We start from the raw sequence: 13,101 nt of genomic DNA, 5'->3' as shown, positions 1-13,101 counted from the left end.
ACTTTCGTAGTCTGATCTACTTTCACATCACATCTCAGCTAGGCATACCATCTATTTCTCCAGCAAATTTATTTTGCTACTGACAACCCTAGTTACGAAACTGACTTGGCATGGTCTGAGAGGTTTCATAACACTTCAAGGGTAGGTCTATTATTATGCTATAGCCATACAAATTTAGCCTAGGCTACATACAAAATTACAGAAGCACAAAACAATGTGGAGATTTTACTGCACGTTTGGAATGAAAAAGTCGTAGTAGGCTATAACTTAAAATCAAGTTTCAACCAAAGATTTAAAACCTTCGTAACAGCTTTTCCTTATTGCCTGACAATATAGCCATCTGTTTTTGGTGACAACAATAGCCCATCCCATTTCAGCCCTGTATCAACTTAACTAGGACAACTTTTGTTTGATTTTGTAGATACAAATGGTTTTGATTTCTTTTTGGCTATTCAGGCTGTTCATGTAGCTATTTGTTAAATAGAGCTCGACTAACCCAATCATTGTCTGCGATTTCAGCTATAACAATAATTCGTGTTTCAAGCTCGGTTGAAAACACTCGAGAGGTGCTTCAACAAAGAAAGCTTTCACGAGGGCCGAGCAATATAATGTGATTTCATTCATAGCTTGGAATTTGTTTTTGTTTTGTTCCAAGATGTGCAGAAACGACGTAACCGATTTAGACTTGAGATTGTTACCAAGACAATAGGTGGAGCAAAAAAGCATAAACTGGTCGACTAGAAATCAAGCAATCTTGATTTAATTCATGTTTTAAAGTTAAAATCTTCTTGTGATTATCATAGTTCTAGTTACAATTTAAAGAGATCGTTTTAAACGAATCTCGATGGGATAATAATAATAGCACGAATATTTATTAAACGTATATCGACTCAAAATGAAAAGTGGAAAAAGCTAATGGAAAAAGACGATCTGGTACTAAGACACTTCCTCAAATGGGCGATCTGCCTAGTATAGAAGCAATCACCAAGAAAACAAATTAATAGTTTTTTTCTCGACAGTTTAAACCTTAAAATCATTTGACCAGGCTATTCCTCACAACAGCATTTCAATAAAATTAATATTGCAGAATCGGTTTTTACCCATTTAGGCTCGTCAGTACAACAAGAGCGAAACGAAAAAATTACAATATAAAATGACATCAGTAGGCTACAGCTTGATTGAAACAAACGAAAAATTACATTTTAAAATAAATAAAACTCAATAGGCTAATTGTTTAAAACTTCTATTTTCTTTTTGTTTCTTCCTTGTTTTCTTTATTGTTTTGGTAAAATCAGTGGATGTGCCAAATACAAAAAATACAACTATCGAATATTAAATACAGTATCGAATATACCGACCACAGTTTATTTTAAACCTTATTAGAAGAAAGGATAGGCCTAGCTTTCGGTAGAAAGCGATTTTTTTGGACGCGGTAACTTGAACTTAGCCTATATAAAGTATGACGGGTAAACATCTGCCTGTTTTATTGAAATGCTGTTTTTTTCGTTGTGATAGTCAGAATTAAAAACAAACTGAACTGAACTAATGGAACCGAGACAAAAGAGACATAATAGGCCTAAGCAAAAATCGTTGTTTGCGAAAGATGATGTTGGGTTTCCGTGCAAAATATATGATTTCTTTCTTAATTTCATCTCTATTTTTTTGAGAGTAGTAACAGTCTCTATTGAAACCATTCTTTCCCATCGACGAATAAAGTGTGGTGACCTCTCAAGTAGCCTATACCACCCATTAGGGTTGGTTTGATCGTGCACGGACATTTTGCCGAAAGACATTTTGCCGAAACCCATTTTGCCGAAAGGACATTATGCCGAAGGACATTTTGCCGAATGGACAAATTGCCGAAAGGACTAATTGCTGAATGGACTAATTGACGAAAGGACTAATTGCCGAATGGACAAATTGCCGAAACGATTTGGAAAAAAATTACTTTGAAGTGACACAAGTCTCGTTACGTTGCAAGCAGTGCCTTTGAACTGGTAGCCTAATTATTTCGAAGTGACACCAAGTCGCAAGTCTCGTTACCATGCAAGCAGTGCCTTTGAACTGGTAGCCTAATTACTTCAAAGTGACACCAAGTCGCAAGTCTCGTTACCATGCAAGCAGTGCCTTTGCACTGGTATTTATTACTTTGAAGTGACACCAAGTCTCGTTACTATTCAAGCAGTGGCTTTGAAATAATAATTACTTTGCTACTGTTGTTTGCTCAAAAATTATTTTATATATAGTCTCCACAGTTTTTGGAAATCAGTAGCCTATTAGTTTGAAGTGACATCAAGTCACATCTATGAGTATTTAGTATATATGCAGTATCCACAGTTTTTGGACATCAGTATTAGACGTTAGATTATACCACTGCTTATTTCACCTGTTTTTTGAAATTCAATTGAAGCTTTTTATCAGTTTGTTTTGTGCTCAGTTTATGCCAATTATGGAATTCATTCAGAATATTAAAGGTAACCGCAGAATTCTTCATGAAGGTTTCGTATACGTTCTTGATAAACGCATAGATGACAACTCGTACTGGACAGGGTTGCATTCCTGGGGGGGGCTCGGGGGGGGCTCAGCCCCCCGAAATACGAAAAAGCTTGATGTAGGGGGGGCTCAGGGGGGGCTCGTTCAAGCTTCCATTTTTCAGCTTTTCTAGCTGAACAACAAGTTTTCGACTAAACAAGTAACACTTTAACAGCTTTCTCACAACAGAACTGCAAAAAAACCGAACATAAGTTGATAGCAATCGCCAATTATCACTTTTGTCAGAAACTCTCCAGACTGGGAATATCAACTTCGTAGTAGCTAATCGTCATGTCAAATGGACTGTTAATTCTCTACTTCAAATAAAAAAAGCTATTCAAGAAGGAAAGTATTCGTTTAATGAAGTTGTTAACTTGAGTCCCGGAAGTACAAAAAACTACTCCTTTAAAGGCACAACATTGGACCAGTTCAAAGCTCGACGTAGAGACTATACGGTACCCTTCTTTTGATCGTAATCGGTTTATTCAAGCTTTGGTTGACAACATTGGAAGCAGGATGGTGGACACCAACAATGAAAATTCTGTGAAGAGCTTGGAAATTATTGTACTAGAATTGTGGCCTGCTGCAGTCGAAGTTCCATGGCAAGAAGGGGAGCACAGATTACGAAAAATAGAGGAGAGATTTCATGTCATCACTCCTATTTCCGATTGTATGTTAACAATCCTTGTCATATACCAGATACGATAAAGTTGCTCAAGAACGTAATACTAAACATGATTGCTATAAGTTCTGCTGAAGCCAAACGTGGATTTTCACAAATGAACTTGGTCATCACACCGCTACGATCACGGCTGACCATACCACTTGTTTCAGCATTGTTGTTCATCAGCATCAATGGACCACCTCCTCATTTATGGAATGGCACTGCGGCAACTCAGAAGTGGTTGCAGACTCATCGGTCGGCTGTGGATATTCAAGTTAAGCATTCTAAGCTGCCCACATTGAATGAACTCCAATCTGTGCAAAAACTGTTTGCTGGCTAAAATCAAGGACTGTCGTGGTGCTTATAACTTAGCTCATAAAACCAAAGACCTGGCAGACAGGCTATTTGTTTTGTGTAATCTCGTTTGCACCAACTTGAAATATGCTTTTGCTGTAATTGGAGTTTTTTAAACTGTTCGTTAATAACTAAATGAGATTTTAGTGTAACTGTCACATTGGCAGCTTATTGGTTCTTATATAGCAAATCTGCAACCACAAGCGCTCATTTCAAGAATTGCATTTCCTTACTTTCCTATTGCAGGCGATGTTTTTGCAAGTGTGCTTAGGATTGGCTCATACAAATAAGTTTACAATTGAGTTAAAAGATTGGAATTAGCTCATGCAAATCGAGTTTCAAGTGTAGGCCTACGCCAGGGGTTCTCAAACTTTTTTTTGTTGCGACGCCTCTGGAAAAGTTTTCTGGACTTGCGACGCACCAGCAAATAAAAGTTAATGAGGAAACTTATTATTAAAGTTTTGTTTGTTGATACAACAACAAAAAGCAATGCATATTATTTAATGTGACGTGTGGGCTTGTTTGTTTTTACAAAGTTCATTAAATCTTGGGAGAATTTTTGAAATTGCCACCCGCATTTTTCTTTCAGTGTTTATTGGTGATCGAAATTTGCTTTTTATCACCGCCAAGGCAGAAAATCCTGCTTCACATAAATATGACGTGACAAATGGGATAATAATTCGTAGTGCTTTCTTCACCAAAGCTGGATAATCGCCATTCATTGAAATCCAGAAATTTGCCGGATATCCTGAATTAAACATCCTTTTCAGTAAATTGTCACAAGGAAGGTCAATGTAGGCTTCTTTTTCTTGTGCAGTAAAAGACAGTGGAGTAGGTTGGACGAAAGGATCACGAATCCATTCGTAGTTTGATAAATTTCTCGGGAAGTATTTTGCAAATTTCGACTCGAGCTTGGACAAATGTTGCCCAAATATGCTTCACAAATTTGAAGGCAGCGTCATACTTTTCTTTTCAAGCAAATTGAACAAGAAAGTGAAGTATCGAGAGCTTCCAGACAGGTTTGCTATATCTTCCTTCCACAATAGCAGCTTTTTAACGAATGCTGCAATTTTATCTGAAATGTCATTTTTATTCGGCCCTTGCATAGAAATGTTCAGTTTGGCGAAGATATCACACAAGTAGGCCTAAAGTAAGCCAATTTCAATAAAAAATTGTTCTGAATTATAAACACTCTGCAAGTGGATTATTTTCTTGCTGCAAAAAAGCCTGAAGTTCATCCACCAATTCGTAGAAGCTTTCAAAGAATTTTCTAAGCGAAAGCCACCTGGATGAAAATTAAAAGAGCAAACTCCGATGCGCTGCATTCATTTCTCCACAAAGTTTTTTGAAAACTCTTGACTTCAATGGGCGTGTTTTAATGAATTTAACAACTTTGCTGACAACTGAAACTGCTAATCAAAGGGTTAACCTCATCTTTATAAGATAAACTGAATTCAGCTACGAAACAAAACTCTTCTGCGACGCCCTTGGAAAATTGAAACGACGCACCAGGGCGTCGCGACGCACAGTTTGAGAACTACTGGCCTACGCAGTAAAAAAAAAAGCAAAGGAGATTGCAGTGTAGCAATCAAGCCAAATTTCAAACTTATAATTTTATATCGGATTCAACCACGTTTTCACGTTTTATTGCTTCTACCTTTTTCTGTACTTCAAACTATGTTTTAGCATGGGTTGTTTTTCGACATGATGTTCAGAAGTAAAAACATACTGAACAGTGTTTCCTTTTAAAAAAGGTAAACATTGTTGGCAAACCTACACCGATTACTTATACTGTACATACTTTGTCTATAACAACACAGCTAAGTGATAGAGCCCCCCCCAAAAAAAACTTTAGGAATGCACCCCTGGTACTGGAGATGTGAAAAACGCAAAGAGTGTTCAAGTAGGATGAAAACAGTTTGCGACGTTCTTCAAGGTCATTGTTCACCTCATTCTCACGCTCCTGATCCATCACGTACGGTTGTTGTGAAGACTATTTCAGCAATTCAACACCGCGCCGTTAATTCCGAAGAATCTACCAGCAACGTTATCCAGAACTGCACACAAGATTTTCCCCTGGCAGCATCTGGTAGTCTACCCAACGTCGATACATTAGCGAAAATGGTCAGAAGAAAACGCAAAGCCCCCGATGGTGACGACATTCCCGACGAGCTGCGCCGTACAACACGTGGAGAGGAGTTTCTGGCCCTTTTTGACGAGGAATTAGATTTCTACATTTTCGCAACCGAACGAAACCTGGAACGTTTAGCTGCCGAACACCACTGGTTTTGTGACGGAACATTTGACAGTGCTCCTAATGGCTACCGGCTTTACACCATCCACATGATCGCAGCCGGCACAAGAACAATACCGGTTGTGTACTGTCTTGCAAAGAACAAGAACAGAACTACGTACGACCGTATTTTTACCTACTTGAAGGATTGTCGAAATGACCTGGCTCCTGTTTCGGTGATGGTGGATTTTGAAATGGCCGCAATCCAATCGCTAAGGGCCGCTTTCCCGGCTGCTGAAGTTAAGGGTTGTCTGTTTCACTTCGTCCAATGCCTGTGGAGGAAGGTACAGGAACTTGGTCTTCAGCAGTGGTACAGAGAATCCCCAGACAACGCGCTTCTCATCAAAACGTTCCAATCGCTAGCATTCATTCCAACTGACCGTGTAACGGAGGCGTTCGACGAGCTACTGGCATCGCTTGACGACGACATTGATGACGTACTTCATGACTTTGTTGTATATTTTGAAACTACTTGGATTGGTATCTTGCAGCGTGGTCGTCGACGTCGTCCTGCCTTCGTTCCATCGCTTTGGAACATACACAATCGAGTTGTTGATGATCTTCCTCGTACTAACAATTCCATCGAAAGATGGCACCATGCTTTCGACCAACGAGTCTCCATCACACACCCCACGATACGTCGACTGACAGTAAAGTTGATAAAGGAACAATCGCACAACGAACTAATCCTGGAGCAGTTATCAGCTGGCGTTCAACTGGCACCACCAAATAAAAAATATAAGGTTGTGAACGATAGACTAAAACACATTGTGGAGAATATCGATACATATAACACTTCTGTCGGATACTTACACGCTGTCGCACATAATTTGTGAGTGAAGTCTGTTTGTGAATGACATTTATGTGTTATTAGGTTACGATAATACATATAATACATTTGTATGATTTCGGCAATTTGTCCATTCGGCATTTAGTCCTTTCGGCAATTAGTCCTTTCGGCAAAACGAGTTTCGGAAAAATGTCCATTCGGCAAAATGTCTTTCGGCAAAATGGGTTTCGGCAAAATGTCTTTCGGCAAAATGTCTTTCGGCAAAATGTCTTTCGGCAAAATGTCTTTCGGCAAAATGTCCGGGTACCGGTTTGATGGCACTTGCTATATCCCCAGTCGTCTTTGTACTGCTGTGCGCAGTCATCTGCAGGGCCTCTGAGAGAAATTTTCACTAGGGGTACGAAGAGTTACTCCGGGCCCCCCTCTCACTCCGGGCCCCCTTTGTCTTGAGAAAAACGATTGACTTTTGCTTAGGCGTACTACACATACAACATTTTACTGTTGATATATGTGTGCAATAATAGTAGCCTATCAGGCTGTAATAAAACTATTATTTTGTGTTGTGCATATCATGTGATCTGTCCCTCACCAGTTTGTGTATCCTGCATTGAATTCGTGGTACCAGGACATTTTGTCGAAAGACATTTTGTCCAAACCCATTTTGCCGAAAGACATTTTGCCGAAAGACATTTTGCCGAAACCCATTTTGCCGAAAGACATTTTGCCGAATGGACATTTTGCCGAAACTCATTTTGCCGAAAGGACTAATTGCCGAAAGGACTTAATGCCGATTGGACAAATTGCCGAAATTATACAAATGTAGGCTATTATATGTATTATCATAACCTAATAACACATAAATATCATTCACGAACAGATTTTACTCACAAATTATGTGTGACAGCGCGTAAATATCCGACAGAAGTGTTATATGTATTGATATTCTCCACAATGTGTTTTAGTCTATCGTTCACAACCTTATATTTTTTATTTGGTGGTGCCAGTTGAACGCCAGCTGATAACTGCTCCAGGATTAGTTCGTTGTGCGATTGTTCCTTTATCAACTTTACTGTCAGTCGACGTATCGTGGGGTGTGTGATGGAGACTCGTTGGTCGAAAGCATGGTGCCATCCTTCGATGGAATTGTTAGTACGAGGAAGATCATCAACAACTCGATCGTGCATATTCCAAAGCGATGGAACGAAGGCAAACAATAGTAGCAAAGTAATTCTATTTCAAAGGCACTGCTTGCATAGTAACGAGATTTTGTGTCACTTTAAAGTATTTTTTTTTTCCAAATTGTTTCGGCAATTTGTCCATTCGGCAATTAGTCCTTTCGGCAATTAGTCCATTCGGCAATTAGTCGTTTCGGCAATTTGTCCATTCGGCAAAATGTCCTTCGGCATAACGTCCTTTCGGCAAAATGTTTTTCGGCAAAATGGGTTTCGGCAAAATGTCTTTCGGCAAAATGTCCGTGCACGGAATTCGTGTGTCAGTTGTTGATGGTGCTGTTGAAAGGTGTCGCTTGTACCGTGCGCGGACATTTTGCCGAAAGACATTTTTGACGGCGTCAACCAAAAATTTTTGCGCGTAAACTATATCATCATCCATGATACAAAACTATATGCAAGTTTAGGGGTTTTGTGATTTACAAACTTCGGGATATCTGCAGGGATGGAGGCAGGCCCGGATTTAGGGGGGGGGGGGCAGAGGGGGCAGTTGCCCCGGCCCCCCCGACTTTTGAAGGGCCCCCTATGTGGAAAAAAATGTGATTTTTTTTCCTTTTGGCCTTTAAAGTTTCTGCAAAATGCTGTGCAGTACTGGACTGATGCTACTGTAGACGTAGAGACGGTTTTTGCACGGGGGCCCCCCGATCTAAAAGTGCCCCGAGCTCCCAATGAGCTAAATCCGGCCCTGGATGGAGGAACCACGTGGGCTTCGTGGGCCTGGGTCCACTTAATTTATTTTATGGGTAGGCCGGTGGCCCACCCACTTTTGAAAGCCAGATTTCTTTGAAAAGGTAGTGAAAACGACAAATTAGAGAGGGAGTTCCAAAAAAAGGTCTTTACTCATTTGATACACAGTAGCCTAGTTTGATTTTATCTTTGATAGCTCAATGATGAAATCCAATCTTCAAACTTTTTTGTTGAGTCCATTATTGATGTGCAGCACGTGTGGGTGTGGTTGCGTGTGACTGGTGGAGCAATCTATCAACCAATATAATTATTCTCTATGCTCTCTATGGTAAGAACAGTGATATCATTACATTATGCACGTACTGTATGATGCTGCATATTATTACTCTCAGGCAGTGTTGTACGTTGACACCGTCAATTTGACGGCGTCAAATGACGGCGTCAACTTTTTGTTGACGCTGAGGCTAGCGCCGTCAGTTTACTTTTTAGTTGACGGAAGTGATAGCGCCGTCAACTATTTTGCCGATTTTAAGCGTCAAGCGCTATGCGTCATTTTTCGTTTGCATGGAAAATCTCGTTTCACAATGAGAGTTAAATTTTGTTTGACGTTTTGACTTTCAGGCTGATAACAATGAACAATCTTTTTGTGTGTCAGCTGTTCGTCTATCCAATTGTACAGTTTCAAGTTTGTTTATCTTATCCTAGGTTAATCTGAGTCGAGAAAAGACAAAATCATCTTTTGCAGTTCGAGACAGTCTTAAACACCAAACTCGTTAGAAGTCGAATACTTCCGTTTTGTGAAACCCTGGCTAAAATAGCGCTAGAAATTAGCGCTGACGCCGTCAATTTCTTTAAGAGCTTACGCAGTACTTTACGCAGTAAAGTTTTTAGGCAATTCGCGCTGACGCTGACGCCGTCATTTTATTTCATTGACGCGTACAACACTGCTCTCAAGTGGTATTAACTGTGTGTGTACTGTTGTCTTTTTATTTGTGTGTAGTCTACATCGCCACATTTTGTGCAGCGCTATGAGCAATTCAACAATTTTGTAAAATTTTTGACCAAATCCGGCCCAAAAATGGAGAATTTGCCTGTTGGCACGAAAGGCAATTATGAAAACGCAATGTGTAAACCAGGGGTCGGCAACCTTTTTTTAACAACGGGCCAAACTTTACTTTTTTTAACAGCGGGCCAAACAAACAAGCCAAACTTTACATGGTGTTGGCGGGCCGTAACCTATTACTACCAGTTTTGATAGATTCAGAGGCATGATTTCAAGGCGTTGACGTAGCCTAATGCCTTCAGAATATCGGATAGTAATATCCTTGACGCAAGCGCGGATCTATGGGGGGCCCAAGGGGCCCGGCCCCCCCCGAAATTTTGTGAGAAATTGTTGAATGGTTTGATATGCTTCTAAACAGCTGATATTAGTCCCACAGCGGACTTACAACCCCCCCTTTGGCACGCGTGTGACATCACAATATTGAGAATGATGCTTTCAGTCTCTATGTAGTGTAGGCATATTTGTAATTTCGTGTTTTTTTTTTGTTAAAAGTTAAAACTCACTTGTTTTTGAAAGAAAACATGATAAGCTTACAAAAAAATTAGGGTGGCATTTTTTCTGAACATTTTTGGGGCATGAAATCCAAGATGGCGTCCAAAATGGGGCACAACAATAATTATGCAATATTTTTGCAAGTATATAGGCTACAATTACAAATAAAATATCTGAATATATGTTTTCTGAGACAGGAAATCTAATAGAATCATCAAATTTAGGTTACATATATGACATACATGTGCCAAATTTAAAAATGTTATTCAAAATACCCCCCGCGCACCCGAAACGTATGCTAACCTACCTACGTAATTTTACACCAAGAACTGTACAAACTTAAATGCATGCATTTTTCACAAAGAATATGCAACTAGAAAGCCAATGAACTGATCTAAATACAATGAAACTTGAATTAATGTACGATCCTTTAAGTCGTATTACACGCGAAAGATGTAAGAAGTCTTAGGCCTTCTAATTAAATGGCAGTTATCGATAACAACCGACATCTACGGAATTTATAATATTTATTGAATGTCAAAGAAAGCAATTCATCTTCAAATTGTCAGTCTTCAGTTATCACTGGTTGGATAGTTTTGTTTTTACAGCTGAGACCACAGCCACAGACTTCTGTACATGGAATATTGTTCTTGTGGCAGCTGCACCTTCCTTCGCATCCACGTTTACACCCGCACTTTATGAGTTGCAATACTGCTTTAGGAGCTGGTGGATTTAAACAACGATCTGGCGTGAAGTGACTTGAACCTGCATCAAACGTCCAACCAAATGCAGTTGGTGCTGGAAGGCAGGGGTGGGCTTTGCTAGCTTTTCTTCAAATCATGCAAAGATAATGAGCCCGGCGAATGTGCAAATCTAGTGAACCAGAAGTTGGTGGGAGGTTTTCTCCTTCGGCTGCACGATTGGAGAAGAGGAACCAACGGAGGTCATTCACTTTCGTGTAGATTTTGGATCGATACAAAATACAGACAAAGCGTTCCAACTGCGAGCATACATCAACAGGAAGATCAGTGTCATTCCCGAGCATTGCAAGTGCATCCAAGATCTTATCATCACAAGACATAAATGCCTTGAAGCATAAGTCTTTGGTTCTGCCAGCAAATCTCTCAGTCATATCGGAACCAGTCAGAGCATGAAAACCTAGAAGTGCAGAAGCACGCTTTGGTCCCAAGTTGTTGTATATGTTTCGCACACAAATGCCCCTCTTCAATCTGCCCTTTCCGGTAAGGAAAGTTGTAGACCCGGGTAAGTGTGGATACATGTAGATGAGTAACAACAAGACGTCTGTGTCTGGGGAACTGACAACCAGTTCTGTTTCATTGGGAACAGTTAGAGCGTGCAGGACAATCAAAGTGTCTGCCTCTTCTTGGCTGTGAGTCAGGAGCGAGTCTGGAATATTAACATTGCCCTTGGTTTGTGTTTCCGATGTCACCAGTAGTTTTTTCAGTCTGTTGTTGGAGCTCTTGCTGTGATGTACAACCTTTTCAGTTAAATACTCGGTCAGTTCTCCTTTGGTGCGGATATCTGAGAGAAAGTCCTTCAGGGAAATATTCTGGATTAGAGTGTTGTCTTTGACGTGGTAATATGTTGACTTTCCCTTGGTCCTATTTGTCCGCATCTGTTGCTTGAGTGATGTTTCGATGTACCGGTCAAACACCAATCTGATCTCATCATAGGGTGTACCCATGTTACAAATTATCTGAAGAAAGGCTTCGGCAAAGTCTTGGCATGTTTTCATTTGTTCCGTTTTGATAACTGCGTTTACCATAGCCATCCCATCAATGATGATCACTCGGTGAGTTGTCAGTTCATCTGGTGGGTCCACAGTGGTATATTCAACTGCTGTGTCTGTTATCTTTAAGGGTACTTGGAATGAATGGCTATCGGACAGCTGAGTAACAGTTACCTCATTCCTGTCAACTTGTAGCCGTTGTCTATTACTACCGGTATCCAGCTTCTCAAGATGACGGAGTATTGATGCCTTATCATATGCCAGCAGGAGGGATCCATCTGAAGCAAACAGTGATCGAGGCACCACACCAAACTCATACGTTCCGATGCATTCCTTGAGGTCCAGCTCCGGTCGACTTCTTGATATTACAATGAACCGCTGCAACAGTCCTCGCTCTTCTTTAATTTTGATTACCTTGTCTCCCATGCTGATTTTTGCAATTGCATTGGCACTTTTGAATGTAGACAGTTTCTTCCTGGTCATTTTGTCCCACACGGAAAGTTTTCCTTCTACAAGACGTTCAGTGACGAAACTTTCGAAAATCTGTTGCCCAATCTCATCACGCCGAAGGATGTCGTTGGTAGCAGTTTCATTCATAACTGCTTTGGTGAGCAAATTATAAATTTCATCTTCGTCAGAGGATTCAAATGGGTTTCCATGCTCGTGAAATACTACGCTGAGTTTAATAGCATTTTGCGTTATTCGGGAGAGTTTTCCTCCTGTAAGCTCATGGTGTTGCGTTCTCTTTGCCTTACTACCAGAGTAATACTTTTTCTCAAAGTCATGCTGCAAATTTGAGAGTTCGGGTGCAATGAGAAAGTATTTGTCCAGTGACTTTTGATTCTGTGTAATTCCGACTATACCTCCAATAACCTTGAGTTCACGATTTTCTTGTTCAATCCCATGGTCTGCACCTATTGATGTGAATCCAGCAACACCTTTGGTTACGCAGAAATTCCCTAACATGAATTCTGCCCAGATCTCTGGGTGCTCCTTTTCTGCTTGCTGCATTGTAGAAATGTAAAGTGGTAAAAGGCGTGCATAATTTAAATGATCATGGGCAAAGAAGTACTTTATGAGTGATTCCACACTCTGCATGTGCAGCGATATGTCTCGTTGTCTGGTGGCTCGAACAAATTGGAGGATAGTCTCGAACTGTTTCATATAGTTTCCTATGAAGCGCTGAATCTTGTTTGCAGTGTTTTGCGATTGTTTAATCTTTTGGAAGATGTCCCTGGCTTCGAACA

The sequence above is a fragment of the Aplidium turbinatum genome, chromosome 15 (assembly GCF_918807975.1).
Source record: "Aplidium turbinatum chromosome 15, kaAplTurb1.1, whole genome shotgun sequence".
In the NCBI taxonomy this organism is placed as follows: Eukaryota; Metazoa; Chordata; class Ascidiacea; order Aplousobranchia; family Polyclinidae; genus Aplidium; species Aplidium turbinatum.
Note: the sequence above shows the minus strand (reverse complement) of the source record.